This window comes from Triticum aestivum, chromosome 7A (genome assembly GCF_018294505.1).
Source record: "Triticum aestivum cultivar Chinese Spring chromosome 7A, IWGSC CS RefSeq v2.1, whole genome shotgun sequence".
Classification (NCBI taxonomy): Eukaryota; Viridiplantae; Streptophyta; class Magnoliopsida; order Poales; family Poaceae; genus Triticum; species Triticum aestivum.
Genome location: NC_057812.1, coordinates 676622604 through 676638720, shown reverse-complemented (window position 1 = coordinate 676638720; position 16117 = coordinate 676622604). Strand labels below are relative to the sequence as shown.

Here is a 16117-nt window from a genome sequence, read left to right as displayed (position 1 = left end):
ATCGAAACCTTAAGCGTGCGGACCCTACGGGTTCAAGAATAATGTAGACATGACCGAGACACGTCTCCGGTCAATAACCAATAGCGGAATCTAGATGCTCATATTGGCTCCCACATATTCTACGAAGATCTTTATCGGTCAGACCGCATAACAACATACGTTGTTCCCTTTGTCATCGGTATGTTACTTGCCCGAGATTCGATCGTCGATATCTCAATACCTAGTTCAATCTCGTTACCGGCAAGTCTCTTTACTCGTTCCGTAATACATCATCCTGCAACTAACTCATTAGTTGCAATGCTTTGCAAGGCTTAAGTGATGTGCATTACCGAGAGGGCCCAGAGATACCTCTCCGACAATTGGAGTGACAAATCCTAATCTCGAAATACGCCAACCCAACAAGTACCTTCGCAGACACCTGTAGAGCACATTTATAATCACCCAGTTATGTTGTGATGTTTGGTGGCACACAGAGTGTTCCTCCGGTAAACGGGAGTTGCATAATCTCATAGTCATAGGAACATGTATAAGTCATGAAGAAAGCAATAGCAACAAACTAAACGATCAAGTGCTATGCTAACGGAATGGGTCAAGTCAATCACATCATTCTCCTAATGATGGGATCCCGTTAATCAAATGACAACTCATGTCTATGGTTAGGAAACATAACCATCTTTGATCAACAAGCTAGTCAAGTAGAGGTATACTAGTGACACTTTGTTTGTCTATGTATTCACACATGTATTATGTTTCCGGTTAATACAATTCTAGCATGAATAATAAACATTTATCATGATATAAGGAAATAAATAATAGCTTTATTATTGCCTCTAGGGCATATTTCCTTCAACGCGGCGGCGGCCTGTGCTCACCAGTGAAGTAGCAGCAGAAGACGAAGGTGGTGGTCGGCCCTGGCGTCAACTTGACCAGGAAGATGGCGGAGGTTGGCTCCTATGGTCGTCGTGGTCGTCGGATGTCACGAATGACGCCAGAACAAGGCATGAGGAGGAGCAACGGGGATGCAGGCGAAGCTTGAGGTTGCGGGAACGGACGCACAGGCCGATCCGGGCGGAGGCACGCTGGATCCCGCCGGTGGCGTGGCCTTGAGACGACGACGCCATGGGTTCCCTGGACGGCATCCACGGGGGTTGCAGAGAGGCAAGGTGGAAGGAGCTGGCACCTGGGCGACGCTGGTGGCCTTCGACGGCACCGGATCGAGGCGGAGGAGGTAGCAGGACACCGGATCGGGAGGCGTGTGCGATGGTGGCGCTTGGCGGCAGTGAAGCTCCAGGGCGGCACGAGGACGATGGGTGCGGGAACGAGAACGAGGCAGGGCTCGGCAGAGGGAGGCCATGGCAGAGGAAGGCAACACGGAGCAGAGGCACGGAGTGGGGTGAGGAGATCGGGCGTGGACGCGAGAGGATTTGCGGTCTGCGTCCAGTTCCTGTGGGTGGCAGCGCGAGGAAGATGGAGATCGAGGAGAGGGATCGATGGGGATGGGGTTCGAGCGTGGCTGGGCCTAGGGTTAAGCAGCGGAGGCTAGCTGGGCCTTGGCCTTGGGCCGGCGCGAGGAAGAGAGTCCCAGGCTTCTGGGCTGAACATTGAGGCCCAAGGGGCACTGCTGCTATCTCTCCCTCTCTCTTAAAAATCTTATTTACTTTAACAGAAAAGAAATTAGAGAGAGGAGAAGAAAGAGAGGGTTAGGGAAGGATTTGCGCATGGGGATAATTTCCCCGGACTCACAAAAATGTGCTCATTCCACGAAAATAGAAACGACCAAGATTGAAAGATTAAATTCAAACTCATTTGATTTAAATTCAAATGATTTGAATAGGAAGTGAGGTTTGGGAAGGTCCAAAAAATGTTCGGATTTTTGGTGTAGCTCCAGAATAAGATGATAGAATTTATGGCAAAGTTGGAGACCAAGAATTAAGGTAGCAAAGGCATTATGATTTTTGCAAGTGTGTTAGGGTTAATTTCAAATTAAAGAAATATTAAATATAGCTCCCTACTATCGGGAGGATATATTTTAAAGAGAAACCACCATGTGAATTCCCTCGATTTAAATAGATCGAAAGATCTATGCAATTTATTTAGTTGAGTTGAGATGCAAAGATTAATGACATGATGGCATGATGACATCATGCAATGCACAAGATGCAATGATGAATGCAACGAACCAACAACTCACATGACGAAAACTCGAAAAAACATGGAAGACGTCTGAAGCTCAGGTCTTGGGGCGTCACAAGGCATGGGCAAGCAAGAAATTGTCTAGTCGAGCGAGAAATCTTGCCATATTACATTGTTATGCCAAACATGCCATATTCAAATGGTGGTAGCTAGTAGTTAAATTATTAATGTGACCTAAATTAATATTGACACACATGTAATATCAAAAATTCACCCCGATAGTAAAAACTAAATTACCGCCTAGACTGCGCCTAGGATGCTTAAGCATACGGGCAACCACTTCATTCGCACAGGTGATCACACACACACCTAGCAAGCAACACCCGAGGAGAGGGAGCAGCCTAAGCCTTGGCCAGACCTCCTTCTTCCTTCATACAGCTCTAGGAGCAGCTGTGTGCTGTTACATATAAACCACACTCGGCAGGACTAGGGGTGTTATCTCTTCGAAGAGCCCCAAACCTGGGTATGTATTGCGTCCCACGCTCGCTCATGCCGACCTCGCCTCTGGAGTCCACCAGTGCCCTTGAGCCTCCTCTTATCTTTAGTCATCCCTTGGCATCTGCCTTGCGCCCACCACGACACTACGCGAGGAAAAGAGAAGAGAAGACCTGACTACTTGAGCTAGATGCACGAAAAAGAGAAGACCGGGCTCACTCCCATAGTATGGAACTTCGCACCTTAAATCACCTTGATCAATGAACAGAAAAATGACGAAGTAGAACTAACTCCGATTGTACTATATCAGTGGCTTGTACGTGAAAAAAAGAAGACCCGCCTCACTTTTATATTATGGAACTTTAACCTTAAAATATCCTTGAATGAATGAAGAAATAGATTAAATAGTTTGCGGGTCTTCTCTAGCATGCGATGACCTAACAAAACACCTTCGACGAGGTAAACCCCATTGATAAATGAACGGAAAAATAACGGATTGATTAAGTCACAAGTGGCGAAACACAGAACCTAAATGTTTCTTTTCGGCGTGCACACAGGGTTATGCTTGCACATATAATTTTCACTAAATTTAAATGCACACTATTTTTTCTTCTATTGCAACGTCCGGGCATATGTGCTAGTGAGGGACAAAATGAAGAATCACATAGCCCCGACGGTGTTCTGACTCCCCGTTAAGATGGGCTATTTTCAAACGGGCCGACCATATATTGGTACTGATAATAAATGGGCCAACGGACCATCTTACATTGTTCGGCCTGCTTTAACCATTACGTATTTCTAGATGGGGCCTAGTCTTATTCTAAAATAAATGGGCCTAGCCTTCGTCTATAAAAATACCGCTCGCCCGGCGGCCGCTAACCCTCTCAAAAACCCTAGCCTCCTTCGCCTCCTCCTCCTTCCTCCATCTCCGGCGGCGGCAGCGACAAATCTCCGACACCATGAGGCCACCGGCACGCGGAGGTAGTCATCCACCTCCCTAACCTCTAGCTTACTCTTCTTCCTCGCATCCCCGATCTCATGCGCTTACGCTGTTACGCTTGACGCAGGACGCGGCGGGAGGGGTTTCGGCGGCAGGAGCGACGGCGGCGGCCGCGGGGGGCAGGGGCTTCGGCGGGAGAAGCGATGGCGGCGGCCGCGGCGGCAGGGGCGGCAGGGGAGGCAGGACGCCCCGGGGCCGTGGTGTCCGTGGCGGCGGTGGAAGGGGAGGGCCCGGCATGAAGGGCGGGAGCAAGGTGGTCGTGGTGCCCCACAAGCACGACGGCGTCTTCATCGCCAAGGCCAAGGAGGACGCGCTCTGCACCAAGAACATGGTCGCCGGGGAGTCCGTCTACGGCGAGAAGCGCGTCTCCGTCCAGGTCTGTGCTCGCTGCCCCCGTTCTTACTTTCACACGGCGCCATATCACGCTCCTCCGTCTGCTCCGAGGGGAGGGGGAGGAGGATGGATAAACCTAGGTTGAACCAGCTTAGCTTAAGTGCAATCGCTTGTTCATAAGATCTTGTTAGACGATTGTTTCCTTGTGATATCAGATTTCATACTCTGTTGTGCTCATTGTGCATATATCAATGAAAGCATGCTTTTTTCTCGTCTGGTACTGCAGAACGAGGACGGGACCAAGGTTGAGTACAGGGTGTGGAACCCCTTCAGATCAAAGCTGGCTGCAGCTGTTCTTGGTGGCGTCGACAACATCTGGATTGTAAGTTTGTTGTGCTTTAGCGTGTATTCTGTATATGAAACCTTCCTGCTCCAGGTTATTGTGTAAATTAATCCTATGTGGTATGCTGACCTTGCACTTGTTAATTCAGGCTCCTGGTGCTCGTGTGCTTTATCTTGGTGCTGCCTCCGGAACGACTGTGTCTCATGTGTCTGATATTGTTGGACCGGTGAGACATCATAGCTACTTGTTATTGATCAAGGGTTTCTGTTTATGTCAGTCGTCTTACAGAAATCTTGTGGCTTGCAGACTGGGTTGGTGTATGCTGTGGAGTTCTCACACCGGAGTGGCAGGGATCTCGTCAACATGGCCAAGAAGAGGACCAACGTGATTCCCATCATTGAGGATGCTAGGCACCCTGCAAAGTACCGCATGTTGGTTGGCATGGTTGATGTTATCTTCTCTGACGTTGCACAGCCTGACCAGGTATACCTGTCATCCTATAAACGCTAACAATAACTATTTGCTTATTAACGTCGCCTATGGTAGAGCCGTCTATTGTGGTATGACATGACTGCTATGTTTTGGTCACCTTCTGTGGCTACATTGGAGCTTAGCAAATGATGAGCTTACTCGGATTCCCCTTCAGGACATCACAATGGATGATGCAAAATCGAGTATCTGATGCATTTTAAGCCCAATGCCAGTCCATTTCTTAGATATTTTGCTGCATTTTTTATCTTGAATTTGCTATGCTTCTGTTTTGTTGTCATTGCATTCGATGTTTCATGAAACTGTTCCCATTGCAATGGTATCCAATAGTACCATCCATTTATGTTAATAATTATTTGAACAGGGCCGCTCAGTTTTTGTAATTATGATTTACATTGGATTATTGTATGCGGTTATGGTTTATCAGTTTGTATTGCTTTCCTGGTTTTCTTTGGTTGTATTGGTACAATTGCTGATGATGAGCTTACTCGGATTCCCCTTCAGGACATCACAATGGATGATGCAAAATCGAGTATCTGATGCATTTTAAGCCCAATGCCAGTCCATTTCTTAGATATTTTGCTGCATTTTTTATCTTGAATTTGCTATGCTTCTGTTTTGTTGTCATTGCATTCGATGTTTCATGAAACTGTTCCCATTGCAATGGTATCCAATAGTACCATCCATTTATGTTAATAATTATTTGAACAGGGCCGCTCAGTTTTTGTAATTATGATTTACATTGGATTATTGTATGCGGTTATGGTTTATCAGTTTGTATTGCTTTCCTGGTTTTCTTTGGCTGTATTGGTACAATTGCTGATGATGAGCTTACTCGGATTCCCCTTCAGGACATCACAATGGATGATGCAAAATCGAGTATCTGATGCATTTTAAGCCCAATGCCAGTCCATTTCTTAGATATTTTGCTGCATTTTTTATCTTGAATTTGCTATGCTTCTGTTTTGTTGTCATTGCATTCGATGTTTCATGAAACTGTTCCCATTGCAATGGTATCCAATAGTACCATCCATTTATGTTAATAATTATTTGAACAGGGCCGCTCAGTTTTTGTAATTATGATTTACATTGGATTATTGTATGCGGTTATGGTTTATCAGTTTGTATTGCTTTCCTGGTTTTCTTTGGCTGTATTGGTACAATTGCTGATGATGAGCTTACTCGGATTCCCCTTCAGGACATCACAATGGATGATGCAAAATCGAGTATCTGATGCATTTTAAGCCCAATGCCAGTCCATTTCTTAGATATTTTGCTGCATTTTTTATCTTGGATTTGCTATGCTTCTGTTTTGTTGTCATTGCATTCGATGTTTCATGAAACTGTTCCCATTGCAATGGTATCCAATAGTACCATCCATTTATGTTAATAATTATTTGAACAGGGCCGCTCAGTTTTTGTAATTATGATTTACATTGGATTATTGTATGCGGTTATGGTTTATCAGTTTGTATTGCTTTCCTGGTTTTCTTTGGCTGTATTGGTACAATTGCTGATGATGAGCTTACTCGGATTCCCCTTCAGGACATCACAATGGATGATGCAAAATCGAGTCTCTGATGCTCTTAATGCCCAAAATTCCTACTTTCTCCATCGCCATATTTTTTCTTGTATCTTTTTATACACTTGGATTTTCTTGCTTCACGTGATTATTGCATGAGTTGATTTTCATTGGCTTGCCATAATTCGTCTCTTATAACTTGTTCTTTCCTTGTACTTATTTGTAACCTTCAGTATGGAAGGTTGATTTATGCTTGCTTGATATCGAACCTTGCCACTGCACAATTTCAGATTTGATGGAAGTATAATTGCTTCTACCTTTTTCCGGTTTGTTTTGTGACTTGTCCCCTGCTGATGGAACTCTGCTCTTTAAAGTCTTTTGTTTTGATCTTTCTTGTAGCATGCCTAGCTTCTGTACTAGTAGTATAATACTAAGAATTATGTTAGCATATTGAGGGTCGTTTTAGTTCCTACTGCCGATGACTGACTGAAATTGTTGTCAAGACGCCTTATAACTGACACTAACTTGGCTAAACTGTGTTGAAACTACTTAAGTTGTTGTCTTACTGATATGTATATATGTTTTCAAGGTTGCAGGGTTGAGCAGCCGGTTAATGTTATGTAATGTCAAACTGGAAGTTTTTATGTTTGAAATTGTAGACATTTCGTCTGCACTTTCATCTCTTCCAACATATTGATGATTATTGACTAAGATTAAGAATAGTACCTGTCTTCTGTGTTAGCTAAATACGCACAGGTCGTTTATTTTGAAATTAAGTGTTCAAATATTAACTTGAAAAACCAAAATGCCATTGTTTCTTGCCTTGCATAAGTAGTGCAAACATTCATTAGTGATTCTAGACTGTATTATCATTCTTAAACCTGTCAAACTGTCTTCTCTCCTGCAGGCTAGGATCTTGGCCCTTAATGCTTCATACTTCTTGAAGAATGGTGGTCACTTTGTCATTTCAATCAAGGTATGTCTGATTCCAGATTCAAGAAACATTTGCATTTGCCTTGGAAGATGATGTCCTGGTAAATGACAGAGATTTGCATTGATCTGACGGTTCTTCCTCTTGCCAGGCCAACTGTATTGACTCCACCCAGGCTCCTGAGGCCGTGTTCGCTGCCGAAGTTGAGAAGCTGAAGCTTGAGCAGTTCAAGCCTTCGGAGCAGGTGACCCTGGAGCCCTTCGAGCGTGACCACGCCTGTGTTGTCGGTGGCTACAGGATGCCCAAGAAGCCGAAGGCGACTTGAAGGAAATAGTTTAATACTTCGTCGTGTGTTGTGACGGTCTGTCGTTAATTAGTACTAGGTCCTAGGTATGGTGATATGATCAGACAAAGTTGGTTCTATAGCTACTTGGTTTATATCGTGTTGGTGAGTGGCCGAATGCAATGTTGCATGCGTGTTAGCAATTGTTGACTTGTTGGCAGTGTTATCCATTTTGTTAGGCTTATTAAAGCCGGCTGATAACCTTAGCAGCCAGCATTGATCTGAAATATAGGTAAATTACTTGGCTTGTGTGGAACTGAAGCTAGACAAGCATGATTTCCTTCACCTGTCTAAATTTTATGCCCAAACCTGAGCTGAACCATGCTTTAATATCTTGACGATTTTCAGACACAGGGCTCATAGGCTTATCATGCTTTAGCCAACACGAAGCTTTGATCTTTGCGGAAAGGGGTGTCCAAATGTTTTGGCTCAGCTGCGTTTTGCAGGCACAACAGGAACATAATTCGGCGCAACTTTAAAATTCAACTATGCAGGCACACACCAAACTGGTGATGGCACAGGAGCGAGCAACTGCGAGGAGCTTCAGTCCGTGCTTCAGTCCAAACTGGTGGTGGCGCTGGCTGCCACGGAGATCGTTGGGCTGATGATTCTGACCGTTGTGTTCCAGCTATTCCGTCGCCTTGGTCGGCCACATCGGCAAGGTCGAGCTCACGGCCATCTCCATTGTCAACAGCGTCGTTGAAGGCCTTGGCTTTGGGCGGCCGATTTGGGTGTTTTGATCTATTTGTTAACCTTGGTTCAGAATTTTTTTTAGGATGTGATCCTTTACCTACCACCAGGTCGATGGCGGTAGGGTATATATACCAGCCTACCGTCAAGGTCCCTGATAGGAATAATACAAAAATAACTAATACTCCCTCCGTTTTTATTTACTCTGCATATTAGAGTTGACTGAAGTCAAACTTCGTAAAGTTTGACCAAGTTTATAGAAAATAATATAAACATTTACCATAACAAATTTATACTATGTGAAAGTACATTCAATAATAAATCTAATGATGTTGATTTGTTATTGTATATGTTAATATTTTTGTTTACAAAATTAGTCAAAGTGTACAAAGCTTGACTTTGACCAAAGCTAATACGCGAACTAAATAAAAACAGAGGGAGTAGTTAAAACTTTGAGAGTTATATATTTGTCTTAGCTGGCAAGAGCATAGTGCATCCAGTGCATCACTTTATGTTTATGCAATATACATGTCAATCGTGTATCATATGTTGTAAGAACTGAAGCCTCTAACACAAGTTGAATTTGAAGATAGCAGAAACCATGAGAAGCAGATGAAACTGCAAATAATAATCTATAAAAAATTGAAAACATAAGTAAAAAGAAGGAAGCTTTGAATTATTTAGAAGCAGTGTTTCTCCTCTGCTTGAATAAATTAGGACATGGCTGGTAAGCTTGATGTACATACATTACTTTATTTAGTTGATTGAAATGCCTTAGTGAGAGATTCTCTCACTGTTTTCGGTTAAGAAAAACAGCCAATACAGCTCCTCCAATGTTTGAGTGTGATCATTATCGACATCTCTCTGCTAAGAACAGTGTTACATGTATCATGGAAGGAAGGCTATTATAGCCGGGACACATAGGTAATTCTGAACCAAGATAAGGCAGAAGATGAAGCTAAGGAGACCTGACTTAGCCATGCAAATCGCTAAAACTATTGCTCAAGGGTATGATGGTGTCAGCAGCTGCTCGTGCAATCAGAGCATAGAGGGCCAATTGCTCATCACGCTCTCGACCAAGAAGTACTTCATGAGTATAAAGGAGTCTCGAAGAGGAGGGTGCTCTGAATATGAAGTGTTTATTAAAAAAAAATCCAACATACTAGAAATGGAAACATGGAAGTAAGTCGGCCGGCGCCTCTTCCATGGCGGTGTTGTGCTCCTCTCCGTCTTTTTTTTGCGTTCCAATCAGAGAGCTTTATTCAACTAAATAACTCCTGGCATCATCAGCTAACAAACTGGTGAGCAGGAAAGAAGGTCTCGAGCCAGTCCAACTTTCGGTGACCGTCAGAGTGCATGCATGTTTTGCATAAAGATGGACCGGTACGTTGGCTGCTCTGGATACATGTTGAATATCAAAAGAAGAAAAAGAGGAAGCTAGCTCTCTAATTTCTACTAAAACCGGTGCCACCACAGAGAAACTATAGTGGCGAGTTTTCCAGAGATTAACGATCTCCAGGCAATCTGTCTCCATTATCACATGTGAGAAGCCGCGTAGATTTGCAAATATTACCCTATCTCTCAGCGCCAACGTCTCACCAATGAACGGATCGGAGATCCCGAAATGAGGTTTGCTCCACACACCAAGTAACCCACTGCAGGAGCGCGCAACCCCACCCGCACCAACCTTGTCGGAGTTCATTCCCAAAGCCGCATCCGTGTTGATCTTAACAACTCCTTCGTCAGGTGGTACCCAACCATATCCAGGAAGAATGGAGGCATGAGACTCTGGAATGTCGAGCAAAGCCAAATCCTGCCTGATGCGATTGACAGAAGTGAATGGATTGAGCTTTTCATCATCATGAGTAACTCTGTTCCTTGAGTGCCAGATAGACCACATGACCGAGATCATCACATCCCTCTCCTTGTCAGAAAATTGTGCATCACATAGAATACCACGTGACCATGTATTTGGGTGTAAGCGAGGTCTTCGGATGCCAAAAAGAGTATGCGCTTGGTCCCAAAACAACTTGGCATGAGAGCAATGCACTAGGGCGTGCATCAAATCCTCATCCATTGCTAGACATACATTGTATCTGCTGATGACTTTGATATGACAACGCTGGAGGGTGCACTCATCTGGTAAAATACCGCGGAGAACCCGCCACCTTCGGCAGCACCTTGAGCTTCCATAGTAGTTTCCACATCTGTTCTTCGGTCTGTGAGGTATTGGTCACCATCCCTCTCCGTCCTCATCGTCACTGTCTATAAAGTAGGGTCTAGTATATTGTCCTTATACACGTATTTGTATACGTATATAATTGTAATTGTGATCATCTATACATTGAGACGTGAGGTTGGATGTCAACCACCCATGTAAAACCCTAAACCTATGTTTCAACTTGGTATCAGCCAGATCGGGCCGCCGCCGCAAGTCCCTCGCGCTGCCGCCCGATCCTCTCTGCGCGTAGCCGCCGCGCTTCCGATCACTGCTGTTGCGCATGCCATCTTCTGCGTCACCGCCGCGTCGTGCTACTTCACGTACGCGCATACGCAGGAATCCATCCAGCTGCTTGCTAGCCAGCTAGCTAACTTTGCCCGTACGGTGTCGCCGCTTCCAATCGCTGTTGCTCCACGTGCCATCTTCCGCGACCGCGGCCGCGGCCGCGACTTGCTCTGCTGCCGCCGCTCCCTGTCCCATCTGCGCCGCCGCTGCGATGTCGTCCGCCGCTATGTCCATCACCCAAACCGCCGGCGCCATCGTCTCTTCCCCCGTCGCCTCGATCCCCGCCGCGCTCGCCGTCCCGACGATCTCCGTCCGCCTCAGTCGCCACAACTTCATGCTCGGGGGGGGGGGGGGGGGGACATCACCAGCACCGTTCTTGCCGATGCCAACCTCCACGGACACCTCGATGGCACCAAGGCGGCACCGGCCAAAACACTTGTTGTCGGCACCGGCGACGCTGCTACCACCGTCGCCAACCCGGAGTACCACCAATGGTGGGCTCAAGATCAACGCCTCAAGGGGCTTCTTCTCACCTCGATGGATGAGGATATTGCATGCCAACTCATTGGCTGCGAGTCGGCGCATGCGGTGTGGACAGCTGTCGCCGCCATGTTCGGAGCCCAGAGCCACGCCAATGTCCGCCACATCCGGTGGCAACTTCAGTCGCTGAGGAAGGACGATATATCTGCCGCGGAATACATGCACAAGATGAAGGCCCTGGCCGACACTATGACCGCCGCCGGCTCTCCGATCCGCGATGATGAGCTTATCGATCACATCCTCACCGGCCTCGGCTCCGCCTACAACTCCATCGCCGCCTCCTTGGGTGTGAGTAACGCACCCATGCCCTACTCCAGTTTTTACTCATTGGTTCTGTCCTTCGAGGCGTTGCAGGCACAGCAGAGTGCGGTGGAGGGGTGGTCTCCCTCCGCGAATGTCTTGACCCGTCCGGGTTCGTACGGCACGGGCGGATGCGCGCCCTACTCCGATCCCTATCCCACCCACGGGGAGGGGGGGCTGATGGACATGGCCAGCCATGGCAGAGCCGCCAGGGCGGTAATGGCGGCAACACCGGCGGCCGTGACCGCAACGCTGGTTATGCCGGCAAGGTGAAGGGGCCAACGCCGGCAACAACGACGGAGGAGGTGGGCGTTGCAACCGCTGGCGTCCCCGGTGCCAAATTTGCAAGAACTGGGGCCATGAAGCCGACGACTGTCGCAAGCGCTATGATCAGGATCATAACTCCCGCTCCGCCAACTCGGCCTCCACACCAACACCATCGACTTTCCTTGGGTGCTGGATACCGGGGCTACGGATCACTTGACTAATGATCTTGAGCGCCTCCAGGTTCATGAGCGTTATGACGGCAAGGATAAGGTTCAGGTGGCCAATGATGCAGGTTTGTCTATTTCACACATTGGTCATTCGCGTTTACCCGGTTCATCTCTTAAACTGCGTAACATTCTTCATGTTCCACACATCAGCCAAAATCTTCTCTCTGTTTATCGTCTTCTTTGTGATAATGACGTGTTTGTTGAATTTCATCGTTGTTTTTTCCTTATTAAGGACAAAGCAACTAGGCGTGTCATCCTTCACAGTAGAAGTTACCGGGGGGGATCTATCCGGTCCCCTTCGCTTGTGCGTCATCTTCATCGTCTCGCCGTGCCTCCTTCGGTGTTCGAGTTTCGTCGTCGCAATGGCATCAATGTCTTGGTCATCCTACAAATAATGTGGTCACTTCCATTGTTCGGAGCCATGAACTTCCGTGTTCTAGTTCAAATAATTCATCGTTAGTTTGTGATGCCTGTCAGCGTGCTAAGAGTCATCAACTACCTTATTCTACTTCGTTTCATATCACTACTGTACCTCTTGAATTAATACATTCAGATGTTTGGGGTCCCGCTCTTGCTTCGTCGGGAGGGTACAAGTATTATGTTAGTTTTATTGATGACTACACGCGCTTCATCTGGATTTATTTGCTTAAACACAAGTCTGATGTTGAGCAAGTTTTTTACAACTTTTAGGCTCATGTCGAACGCCTTCTGGATTATAAAATCAAGGTCGTTCAATCTGACTGGAGTGGTGAATACCACAAACTCCATCGCTACTTTCAATGCACGAGCATCTGTCACCGAGTGTCATGTCCACATACCTCTTAGCAGAACGGTATTGCCGAGCGCAAACACCGACATTTGGTCGAGACCGGTCTTGCCTTGCTTGCGCACTCCTCTCTTCCACTTCGGTTTTAGGATGAGGCTTTTCTTACGGCATGTTACCTCATCAACCTTATTCCCACTCCGGTTCTCAATAAGGACACACCTCTGTTCCGTCTGTTTCATGTTCAGCGCAACTACTCCCCCTTTGGATTTTTGGGTGCGCTTGCTGGCCAAGTCTCCGCAAGTACGATGCTCACAAGCTTGAGTTTCGGTCCAAGATGTGTGTTTTCCTTTGCTATAGTCCTTTGCATAAGGGCTATAAGTATCTTGACCGTACCTCCGGTCGGATATACATCGCTCGTGATGTTGTTTTCGACGAGACTATGTTCCCTTACTCTCAACCCGGTGTTTCGGTTGATCCTGCTTCTCTTGAACGTGCACTCACTTTTCCCTCTAATGAACCGGTTCCAGATGTCCATGTGCGTAAATATGACCTGTCCTATTTGTCATCTAACTTGTCTTTTGCAGGTGATATTGCTTTGAGTTCCCCCCAGGTACATGTTGCTGCTCCGACGCCTCCTGATGCGCCCACGTGCATGTTTCGCCGCCCGAGGCAGGTGCGGCTGCCTCGCCCGATGGCACGACCGCGGACGCGGATGGGTCGCCACCCTCGCCCGGTCCGTCGCACGGGCCGCCACCCTCGCCTGGGCCAGTCCAGCACACCATCGTCTCTCGGCCCGTGTCGCCCCTTGCTGACGTCCCCTCAACCGTGACACCCTCGGCCGAGCCCTCGTCGCCATCGTCTTCTCCTACTAGCGGTGCAGCTCCGGCGCATGCTATGATTACGCGCCATCGTGATCATACACGCAAGGAGAAGTCTTACACTGATGGCACGGTTCGGTATGACTCTCGTCGTCGTGCCTTCTTCGCCGCGCCGGTTTCCCATCGTGATGCTTTGGGTGAACCTGCCTGGCGTGCCGCCATGTCCGAGGAGTTTGCTGCTCTCCGTCACACTAACACCTGGGTGTTGGTGCCTCGGCCACCTGGTGTTAATATTGTGAGCTGCAAGTGGATTTTCAAAACCAAGCATCGTCCGGATGGGTCTGTTGATAAGCACAAAGCTCGTCTTGTTGCTCGCGGTTTCACTCAACAGCATGGGATTGACTACAGAGATACTCTTAGCCCCGTGGTGAAGCCTGCCACAGTTCGCTTGGTTCTGTCTCTTGATGTGTCTCGTGGCTGGAGCCTCCGACAGATTGATGTGAGCAATGCCTTTTTACATGGGTTCTTGTGTACATGCAGCAGCCACCTGGGTTCGAGGATGCCACTTATCCCTCTCATGTCTGCAAACTTCAGCGGTCTATTTATGGTCTCAAGGAGTCAGTGCCTTTCGCAGCTCGGTTTTGTTGCCTCTAGATCAGATGCATCTCTATTCATCTTCTCCCAGGGTACTATACAGATATACATGCTGGTGTACGTTGATGATATTGTGATTGCTGGCTCTACCTCCGCCGTGGTGGATCGTCTTGTGCAGTCGTTGTCTGCTAGCTTTCCCATCAAAGATTTGGGTCGCCTCGAGTACTTTCTTGGTTTGGAAGCGTCCTTTCATTCAGGGGGCATGACCTTGACGTAGAAAAAAATATGCTTTGAATCTTCTTCATCGCGTCAACATGGAGAACTGCAAGGCCACTTCCACTCCGCTTGCTACATCCGAGAGTCTCATGTCATAGTGGTGCACTACTGGGTAGAGATGACTCCTTTCGGCATCGCAGTGTGGTTGGAGCACTTCAGTATTTTACCCTCACTCGTCCTGATATCTCCTTCGCAGTGAACAAAGTGTGTCAGTTCCTGTCTCAGCCAACAGAGGATCATTGGGAAGCAGTCAAGCGTATCATGAGATATGTCAAAGGTACGCTAGATATGCGACTACGGATTCGTAAGTCCAGATTTACCAGAGTGAGTATATTCACCGATACGGACTGGCAGGCTGTGTTGATGATAGGCGTTCCACTGGTGGTTTTGCTATATTTTTTGGACCTAACCTTGTATCTTGGAGCTTGAAGAAGCAACCCACAGTCTCGAGATCAAGCACTGAGGCAGAGTATAAGGCATTGGCCAATGGCGCGGCTGAAACCATTTGGATAGACTCAGTTCTTACAGAACTTGGAGTCCCACGGCAGCGCACTCCTATATTGTGGTGTGATAACTTAGGGGCAACTTACCTGACGGCGAATCCAGTATTTCATGTTCGGACTAAACACATTGAGATTGATTTCCACTTTGTGAGAGAGCGAGTAGCTGCTTGTGAGTTGGAAGTCAGGTTTATTTCTATAAATGACCAGTGAGCGGATGTATTTACTAAACCCGCTACTAGAGAGATGCTGGATCGTTTTAGAGCCAATCTGAATCTTGTATGTAGTTCAGATTGAGGGGACATGTAAAGTAGGTTCTAGTATATTGTCCTTGTACACGTATTTGTATACGTATGTGATTGTAATTGTGATCATCTATATATTGAGACGTGAGGCTGGATGTCAACCACTCATACAACAACAACAACAACAACAAAGCCTTTAGTCCCAAACAAGTTGGGGTAGACTTCAACCACTCATGCAAAACCCTAAACCTGTGTTTCAACTCCGCCGGCCTGATCCAGTTCGGCTTCACCTGCTGCTTCTCCTCCCCCACCCAGGACACCATGATCCGCGACCTTGACCTCTCCGTCTCCCAGGTCCTTCCCCACGGCTGTGCCTGGAGCCTCTATGCTTGCTCTATTCGACTTCTTGGACTAAAAATGTTGAGTAACTTGGTGCCTGCGTGTGATGCAGATCTTGGCGTTCGGCTCGCTGTCCAACGTCGGTGCCATGGTCGGGGCCATCGGCAGCGGCCAGATGGCAAATTGGTGTTGCAGAAAATGTGTAGGTGAAGATTTTTTCTGAAAAAAGTTCAGCATTTTGTTCATGTCATATGCTTGCAAGTTGCAACAAATCAGTGCTTGACTACACCGAAGTTCTATTCCTTTATCCTCCAATAACAGCGTAATGGACATGCCTACTGAATTTTCAGTCGTTAACGATGGCGCCATGGCGGCGATTCAGAATATCATCGGTTGGCTTGTTATCTCCTTGACAAATGTATGGCATGATGCACCCACATGTTTCCCAAGCTTATTTTCT

General features: G+C 47.0%; 5 non-coding genes and 1 pseudogene across 5 annotated transcripts; all 6 read left to right on the top strand.

Annotated features, from left to right (window-relative positions):
• The first annotated feature begins 3587 nt into the window (after window positions 1-3587).
• Window positions 3588-7856, top strand: LOC123149226 (rRNA 2'-O-methyltransferase fibrillarin 1-like; annotated as a pseudogene).
• On the top strand, window positions 4916-4990 carry LOC123155212 (small nucleolar RNA snoR60). Its single transcript, XR_006477274.1, has one exon. It is a non-coding gene; the product is annotated as a small nucleolar RNA snoR60 (small nucleolar RNA).
• LOC123155215 (small nucleolar RNA snoR60) lies at window positions 5263-5337 on the top strand. Its single transcript, XR_006477278.1, has one exon. It is a non-coding gene; the product is annotated as a small nucleolar RNA snoR60 (small nucleolar RNA).
• LOC123155214 (small nucleolar RNA snoR60) lies at window positions 5610-5684 on the top strand. Its single transcript, XR_006477277.1, has one exon. It is a non-coding gene; the product is annotated as a small nucleolar RNA snoR60 (small nucleolar RNA).
• Window positions 5957-6031, top strand: LOC123155213 (small nucleolar RNA snoR60). The gene has a single exon (XR_006477275.1). It is a non-coding gene; the product is annotated as a small nucleolar RNA snoR60 (small nucleolar RNA).
• On the top strand, window positions 6304-6378 carry LOC123155216 (small nucleolar RNA snoR60). Its single transcript, XR_006477279.1, has one exon. It is a non-coding gene; the product is annotated as a small nucleolar RNA snoR60 (small nucleolar RNA).
• Window positions 7857-16117: the final 8261 nt, after the last annotated feature.